This window comes from Triticum dicoccoides, chromosome 5A, assembly GCF_002162155.2.
Source record: "Triticum dicoccoides isolate Atlit2015 ecotype Zavitan chromosome 5A, WEW_v2.0, whole genome shotgun sequence".
In the NCBI taxonomy this organism is placed as follows: domain Eukaryota; kingdom Viridiplantae; phylum Streptophyta; class Magnoliopsida; order Poales; family Poaceae; genus Triticum; species Triticum dicoccoides.
This window is the reverse complement of record NC_041388.1, coordinates 464,143,192-464,153,134: the sequence shown is the minus strand read 5'-3', so window position 1 is coordinate 464,153,134 and position 9,943 is coordinate 464,143,192.

Below are 9,943 nucleotides of genomic sequence, written 5' to 3'. Positions count from 1 at the left end.
GAAAGTCTTTGCGATCTTGCTGTAAAAACAGAAACTTTAGCGCTCACGATAATTGCTGCCTTTTTTACTGGAGAGTTCTATTTAGTTAATTATTTTTTAAGATGATTAATAGATAAATTCCTCATGTCCAGCAATTTATTTTATAATTTTTGGGGTTCGATAAGTATTTGAAACCTACAGATTACTACAGACTGTTCTGTTTTTGACAGATTCGGTTTTTGACAGATTCTGTTTTTCGTGTGTTGTTTGCTTATTTTGATGAATCTATGGCTAGTAATAGAGTTTATGAACCATATAAAAGTTGGAATACAGTAGGTTTAACACCAATATAAATAACGAATGAGTTCACAACAGTACCTAAGTGGTGATTTATTTTCTTATACTAACGGAGCTTACGAGTTTTCTGTTAAGTTTTGTGTTGTGAAGTTTTCAAGTTTTGGGTAAAGATTTGATGGACTATGGAATAAGGAGTGGCAAGAGCCTAAGCTTGGGGATGACCAAGTCACCCCAAGGTAATATTCAAGGACAACCAAGAGCCTAAGCTTGGGGATGCCCCGGAAGGCATCCCCTCTTTCGTCTTCGTTCATCGGTAACTTTACTTGGAGCTATATTTTTATTCACCACATGATATGTGTTTTGCTTGGAGAATCATTTTATTTTATTTTGTTTTGCTTGCTGTTTGAATAAAATACCAAGATCTGAAATTATTAAATGTTAGAGAGTCTTCACATAGTTGCATAATTATTCGACCACTCATTGATCTTCACTTATATCTTTTGGAGTAGTTTGTCATTTGCTCTAGTGCTTCACTTATATCTTTTTAGAGCACGGTGGTGGTTTTATGTTGAAGAAATTGTTGAACTCTCATGCTTCACTTATATTATTTTGAGAGTCTTTTAGAACAGCATGGTAATTTGCTTTGGTTATGAATTTAGTCCTAATATGATGGGCATCCAAGAGGGATATAATAAAAATATTCATATAAAGTGCATTGAATACTATGAGAAGTTTGATACTTGATAATTGTTTTGAGATATGAAGATGGTAATATTAGAGTCATGCTAGTTGAGTAGTTGTGAATTTGAGAAATACTTGTGTTAAAGATTGTGATTCCCATAGCATGCACGTATGGTGAACCGTTATGTGATGAAGTCGGAGCATGATTTATTTATTGATTGTCTTCCTTATGAGCGGCGGTCGGGGATGAGCAATGGTCTTTTCCTACCAATCTATCCCCCTAGGAGCATGTGCGTAGTACTTTGTTTCGATAACTAATAGATTTTTGCAATAAGTATGTGAGTTCTTTATGACTAATGTTGAGTCCATGGATTATACGCACTCTCACCCTTCCACCATTGCTAGCCTCTCTAGTACCGCGCAAGTTTCGCTGGTACCGTAAACCCACCATATATCTTCCTCAAAACAGCCACCATACCTACCTATTATGGCGTTTCCATAGCCATTCCGAGATATATTGCCATGCAACTTTTCACCGTTCCGTTTATTATGACACGCTCCATCATTGTCATATTGCTTTGCATGATCATGTAGTTGACATCGTATTTGTGGCAAAGCACCGTTCATAATTCTTTCATACATGTCCCTCATGAGTCATTGCACATCCCGGTACACCGCCGGAGGCATTCACATAGAGTCATATTTTTCTCTAAGTATCGAGTTGTAATTCTTGAGTTATAAGTAAAAAGAAGTGTGATGATCATCATTATTAGAGCATTGTCCCAGTGAGGAAAGGATGATGGAGACTATGATTCCCCCATAAGTCGGGATGAGACTCCGGACGAAAAATAAAAAAAGAGGCCATAAAAAAAGAGAAAAGGCCCAAATAAAAAAATGAAAAAATGAAAAAAAATGAAAATGAGAGAAAAAGAGAGAAGGGGCAATGCTACTATCCTTTTACCACACTTGTGGTTCAAAGTAGCACCATGATCTTCATGATAGAGAGTCTCCTATGTTGTCACTTTCATATACTAGTGGGAATCTTTCATTATAGAACTTGGCTTGTATATTCCAATGATGGGCTTCCTCAAAATGCCCTAGGTCTTCGTGAGCAAGCGAGTTGGATGCACACCCACTTAGTTTCTTTTTGAGATTTCATACACTTACAGCTCTAGTGCATCCGTTGCATGGCAATCCCTACTCACTCACATTGATATCTATCGATGGGCATCTCCATAGCACGTTGATACGCCTAGTTGATGTGAGACTATCTTCTCCTTTTTTTCTTCTCCACAACCACCATTCTATTCCACCTATAGTGCTATGTCCATGGCTCACGCTCATGTATTGCGTGAAGATTGAAAAAGTTTGAGAACATCCAAAGTATGAAACAAATGATTGGCTTGTCATCGGGGTTGTGCATGATTTAAATATTTTGTGTGATGAAGATAGAGCATAGCCAGACTATATGATTTTGTAGGGATAGCTTTATTTGGCCATGCTATTTTGAGAAGACATAATTGCTTTGTTAGTATGCTTGAAGTATTATTATTTTTATGTCAATATTAAACTTTTGTCTTGAATCTTTCAGATCTGAATATTCTTGCAACAATAAAGAGAATTACATGGATAAATATGTTAGGTAGCATTCCACATCAAAAATTCTGTTTTTATCATTTACCTACTCGAGGACAAGCAGGAATTAAGCTTGGGGAGGCTTGATACGTCTCCAACATATCTATAATTTTTGATTGTTCCATGCTATTATATTATCAACCTTGGATGTTTTATATGCATTAATATGCTATTTTATATGATTTTTGGGACTAACCTATTAACCTAGAGCCCAGTGCCAGTTTCTGTTTTTTTTCTTGTTTTTAACTATCGCAGAAAAGGAAAATCAAACGGAGTCCAATTGACCTGAAACTTCACGGAGATCATTTTTGGACCAGAAGAAGCCCACGGAGTACCGGAGGTGGGGCAGAAGAGTCCTGAGGCCACCACGAGGGTGGGGGCGCGCCCCCTGCCTCGTGGCTGCCTCGGGAACCCCCCTGACTTGTCCCCGACTCCAACACCTCTTATATAACCCAAAATTTCCAGAAAGAAACCTAGATCGGGTGTTCCGCCGCCAGAAGCCTCTGTAGCCACCAAAAACCAATCTAGACCCGTTTCGGCACCCTGCCGAAGGGGGGAATCCCTCTCCGGTGGCCATCTTCATCATCTCGGTGCTCTCCATGACGAGGAGGGAGTACTCCACCCTCGGGGATGAGGGTATGTACCAGTAGCTATGTGTTTGATCTCTCTCTCTCTCTCTCTCTCTCTCTCTCATGTTCTTGAGGTGGTGCGATCTTGATGTATCGCGAGCTTTGCTATTATAGTTGGATCTTATGATGTTTCTCCCCCTCTACTCTCTTGTGATGAATTGAGTTTTCCCTTTGAAGTTATCTTATCGGATTGAGTCTTTAAGGATTTGAGAACACTTGATGTATGTCTTGCACGTGCTTATCTGTGGTGACAATGGGATATCACGTGATCCACTTGATGTATGTTTTGGTGATCAACTTGCGAGTTCCGTGACCTCTTGAACTTATGCATAGGGGTTGGCACACGTTTTCGTCTTGACTCTCCGGTAGAAACTTTGGGGCACTCTTTGAAGTTCTTTGTGTTGGTTGAATAGATGAATCTGAGATTGTGTGATGCATATCGTATAATCATACCCACGGATACTTGAGGTGGCATTGGAGTATCTAGGTGACATTAGGGTTTTGGTTGCTTTGCATCTTAAGGTGTTATTTTACTACGAACTCTAAGGTTGTTTGTGACACTTATAGGAATAGCCCAACGGATTGATCGGAAAGAATAACTTTGAGGTGGTTTCGTACCCTACCATTATCTCTTCGTTCGTTCTTCGCTATTAGTGACTTTGGAGTGACTCTTTGTTGCATGTTGAGGGATAGTTATATGATCCAATTATGTTATTATTGTTGAGGGAACTTGCACTAGTGAAAGTATGAACCCTAGGCCTTGTTTCAACGCATTGCAATACCGTTTGTGCTCACTTTTATCATTAGTTACCTTGCTGTTTTTCTATTTTTTGGATTACAAAAACCATTATCTACTATCCATATTGCTCTTGTATCACTATCTCTTCGCCGAACTAGTGCACCTATACAATTTACCATTGTATTGGGTGTGTTGGGGACACAAGAGACTCTTTGTTATTTGGTTGCAGGGTTGTTTGAGAGAGACCATCTTCATCCTACTCCTCCCACGGATTGATAAACCTTAGGTCATCCACTTGAGGGAAATTTGCTACTGTCCTACAAACCTCTGCACTTGGAGGCCCAACAACGTCTACAAGAAGAAGGTTGTGTAGTATACATCAATAATTTAAATAACTTGGACCTCCGTAAAAGAAAGATGAACAACTCCGAAAGAAGAAATTAGATCCCTTTGATGAAACAATAATAAGAATTATGTTATGCGTATCCTTCACCAGTTTAAATTGATGAGAAGCAGCGGATTTGGCATACTACTTATTCTTCTTGAAAAGATTGAAGAGATATAGCCAAACTTGAGAAAAGTCTTCAACGATCCGCCGGTAGGATTGGAAAGAACGAATGAATTAATATGATAACCAAGGAATAGAACTCTTGAACGAACCACCGTAAGAATTGAAAAGGAAAGTAGCAAAGGCACAATTCACCGGGAAGAATTAGAAAACGAATAAAGATACAGAATTTAGATACATGAGAACGAAGAGATCATGAACTGATTAGAGGATATTTGAACGATGCACCGGTAAGATTTGGAGAATGAGATCTCAAAGCTAAGAATGAATAATTCTGAGATGATAGCTCTGGAGAATCAAATTGAAAAGACTCTTGAATTCTCCAGATGGTTGAAAAGAATTCTCACAATCAAAAACAATTACGAGAGGATGGCATAAAGCTAGAACCATGAATCTTCGAGAGAATGGACAAGATTGAGAGAAAAATCTTTTTTGGTCTTCAAATCCGAGAATGACGACGAGAAACGCCACCATGAATTGTTGAGGCACTCCGAAATAAAGCAGAATATAAAGGTGGAATCAACAATGAAAAGAATTTGAAAGATCTTGGAGAAAGTCATCTGATTGATGATAATTCATTCTTACGTCACACTTTGAAATGAATTTGAGAATCACTCCAAAAAGAATTAGAAGAGTCAGGTAAGATCCTAGGAAAAGACATGTGGGTTAGGGCCCACTCAAGAGGAACACCATTGGAATGATTTAAAAGAGAGGTTGCGCCGGTTGAATTAAATGGCTCAAAAGAGATAACATCCTCGAAAGAGCTTGAACGAATGCAGAGTGGAAACATGAATCTTCGAGATATCTTCAGCACTCCGGAACAATTGAATAGCAAGCGGGGAATGATTATTAGGTGCACTGGCATGATAAAACATTTGGAACGAGGAAAAGGATTGTAACATCCCAAATTCTCAATTTGGAATGTTATACATAGATCATTCATGCATATCATATTTTGCTGCATTTCGTTTCGCGATCCTCGAAATTCTAAGCAACTCAAGGACCCTCGGCGAGAGTTGGGGATTTCACTGTTTTCATATTTGAATTCTATCAAATATTGAAACGAGGATTTTTGGTTCTAATTATTTTTCTCTCCGAAAATATTTCATATTAAAATATATGAGGGAAGATAATATGACTTCTCCAAAATAAATGAAATGTTGGAGGAAAAATATTAAAATCAAATATTTGATTTTATTCGGAGTTTATTGCTATTTTATTTGAATTAGAAAATTTGCATGTTTTTAAAAGTTGCATTTTAGGTCCAAGAAAATGTTCATATTGTTCTAAATATTTTATTTAGACGGTGAAAATTTGTTTTGGCATTTTTAGATTTTTATTTCATTTTCTAGGATTTATTTAAGTTTCGGCGAAATTATTTAAAAAAAGTCTCCAGCGCCCGATTGGGCTGAAGCCGAGCCAGCCCAACCGCCCCGCGCCTCGTCTCCCTCCAGGAGACCGCGAGCGCCGCCGCCCGATGCCGAGTCCGGCTGGGACTCTTCCCCCGCGCCGCCTTGCCCCCTCCCCCAAGCAGGCCCCCCTCCTATATATACGCTGCCCCCGCCCCCCGACTCCACCACCACCCGAACCCCGCCGCCTCGCCGGACCTTGCCGGAGATATAAGCCGCCATTCGGTTTTATTTTTAAACCGATCCGGTTTTTTTGGAAAACCCTAGGTTCGTTTTTTAATAGATCGGTTTTATTTTTTTCCGGTTAAGTTTATTTAGCAGACGTTCGTCCGTGCGTTTGTTTTAACGAACGGTGTTCACTCGTTAGCCGCAGACAACGAACTTTCGTTCGTTAGCCTGTTCATCAGTTTTCTTTTTCTCGGATTTTTTTCCGCGATTATTTTCGATCACGATTTCTGATCCAATTTTCGTTTTAGTTTATCTTTTCGCTCGTTTATCGAAATCAGGTGATTCAAGCACCTAGATCTTCATCTCGAAACCCTCTTTCTGTTTAACCAACTTGAACAAGATTTTTATACAGTAAAATTTGACCTTAGTCCAGATTAGTAATCGGATCTTGTTTCTTTCGCAGTTTGAGTTTCGTTGCTCCGTTTGATTTGATTCTTTTTGCAACCCGGAGTTCTTAAGTTGAACTTTCTGGTTAGATCTCTTATTTGAGTTTTACCCATGCTTCTTTGCTTGATTGCTTATGTATGCTATTGTTTGTTTGCGATAGAACACCCGGAGTGCGAAGCGTGCTACTACGAGTCTCTAGGTTTTGCGGATCATCAGCAAGGCAAGTAACACTTTGATCATACCCCTTTATCACCAAGTTTTTATTCATTAGCTCCAATCCTCAAACATTGCATGATTAGGACTTGTTAACATGTGGGTTTGGGAAGTAGTTGATGAGGTAGAACCTATTGCCCTGTTATTATCAAACCCTGGGGGTTACCTCTGCGTACTGCTTATATTGCTATGCTATGCTCGTAGACGTGGATTGTGTTTGAGTGAAACCATGACAGATGTGAGATTGATAATTAATGGTTCAACTTAAGGTGGCAACTTTAATACACATCTGGGTGGATTGTTTGTCGGGCACCTGGAGAATCCTCCAATCCTCAAACATTGCATGATTAGGACTTGTTAACATGTGGGTTTGGGAAGTAGTTGATGAGGTAGAACCTATTGCCCTGTTATTATCAAACCCTGGGAGTTACCTCTGCGTACTGCTTATATTGCTATGCTATGCTCGTAGACGTGGATTGTGTTTGAGTGAAACCATGACAGATGTGAGATTGATAATTAATGGTTCAACTTAAGGTGGCAACTTTAATACACATCTGGGTGGATTGTTTGTCGGGCACCTGGGGAATCCAGTGTTGTCCTAGGATATCTCGGAGTACCCGTGTGATAATCCTATGGTCCGCCACCCAAGCTCAAAGGGAACTGAGATATTTCATGCTAGAAACTTCCGTGTGCAGCCACAAGCTATTATGGGCTCTAGCATAGTTGAGTAAGTTGCGTGAAGCTCTTGAAGAGGTAGACTAGCAGGTAGTTGGGTTGTAGGTGATATAGTCTATCCGGAGTAGAGAGTTAATGCTTCTGAAAAGCTGTGTCTCGGTCATCTGTTTCTCAAACATCATGTAGTGCGAGAAATCCAACGAAGGAGATCGAGTCTTGTGGGGAAAAGTGCGCAAACCTCTGCAGAGTGTATAAACTAATCATGGTTAGCCGTGTCCCCGGTTATGGACATCTTGAGTATCTAGTACTTGGATTATCATATGTATCTCATCACTCTAAGTTAATATTGTTGGGTTGATAACTACTTTAATTGGGATTGAGTTGGAGGAACCTTCTCAATGATGTTTCAACTACCATGATAGTTAAATAAAATTATATTCCTTTGCTGTAGGGAAAAATTGGCTTTTCGCAAAAACTATAACCATACAGCTTTCCACCAGCCAAATATGCATGTAGTGATAGCACTATTATGTTCTTGCTCTACTGTGTTACTTTGCCAGCATATTCCATGTGTTGGCCCATTTTCGGGCTGCAACGTATTATGTTGTAGACTTTTCAGACAACGAGTAAGGTTCGTTAGGTCGTTGCCGTGCAGCTCAGCTATACCGTTGGAGTTGATGGACTCACTTTATCTTCCAAGCCTTCCGTTGTTATCGTATTAGATGGCCTTAAGCCATATTTATTGTAATAAGTTCTCTTTTGAGACATTCGATGTAATAAGTGTGTGATTGCCACTCTGTTATAAATCCTTCGAGTACTGTGTGTGCCAGCATTACTGATCCAGGGATGACACTGAAGCACAGAGACTTGACCGTTTGAGGCCGGGTCGCTACAAGGATATGATTAACAAATATTGAATAGAACCCACCGGAGAAGACAAAGAGAATGAAGAATGATAAACTTGAAGAGCATCTTCATGAGAACCACCGGGTAAAAACATTGAAGGAAAGAATGAAGCAACTTCACATCCATAAGATGGATACTTGATTAGGAAATCTGAGTCCTTGAAGAAAAAGGGTGGGAGGGCGGGAAAAACAAAGACAACTTGGGACGGATGAAACAAACACCATTGAGAAAACTGAGAATTGATCCAACAAATATTGAAAGGGATGGGATTAACTTGAAGAGAAGCACACCAGTTAAAAAGGATTGACATGACAATCTCGATTATCATGAAGGATTAGTATTCACATAGGAATATGAGAACACCGCTTAGGAAAGGTATGGAATCCACACTTGACATTGAAGCAACTCAAATACCACAAACCAAAACAAAACAAAGGATTTGCTTGCAGAATAAGCCAGAAACAAACATATGATAGACCCCATATCGTATCATGTGTCTGTTGGAAAGATATCCTGCGATATACTTGAATTCCCACTTATAAACTCCCGAAACTTTCTGGTTATGCAATCAGGTGTTGGGATACAGGGGAAGCATAATATCTCACCCAAACTAACATTCCCTACATCCAGCTGTATCCATCCTTCAACACATAACCAAGAAACCTTCGAAAATCATGTACCTCAACCTTCGAAAAAGCATCCGTTATACGAGTTATGGCAATACTCCCGAACTCCGCCTCAGTACTGGGTGGCGTCGAGGTTATCTCACCAACAACTGCATAAAAGAGATTTTTTATGTCGGCGAGCTCAGGTATTCCAGAACTGCAATGATAAAATTGTGACAACACCTCGGAGCTCAACTCCTCGGGACACTGCCACAACCCCTAAATGTCAGGAGGCACCAAGAACAATGTTCTCGTCACAAGACTATCAGAACGATTCCAAGATACCCGCGTGATCCTAAAAAAATTCGTGAAATTTGAGGAGAGAAAAGTCAAAACTTCTACGTCAGGAGGCCTCACCAGAGCGACAAAGGGACTAAGGAGTAAAAAGAATCCTACTCACCGATATATATAATCCTAACACTCAAAACATTTTGTTCTAGACTCAACAACGTCAGCGATTCGATCAAGCAGGGGGCTCCTAAGTCAGGGATGGCTCTGATTACCAACTTGTAACACCCACAATGCGGCTATATCTCCCATGTGTCGAGGCACGACTTAGAGGAACAACTGCATGGTGGTTTAGTCGCAAGTGGGGTAATCTTCACACAATCCCATGTTCTAAATAAGAAATAGATAAAGGGTTGGCTTACAATCGCCACTTCACACAAATACAAGTTAAAAATACATCATCCAGGGTACAATCAAGGTCCGACTGCGGAACCAAAATAAAAGAAGACAACCCCAATTGCTAGATCCCCGATCGTCCCAACTGGTCTCCACTACTGATCATCCGGAAAAGACACATAACAACGACCAAGATCTTCATCGAGCTCCCACTTGAGCTCGGTTGCGTCACCTGCACTGGTATCATCGTCACCTGCAACTGTTTGGAAATATCTGTGAGTCACGAGGACTCGGCAATCTCACACCCG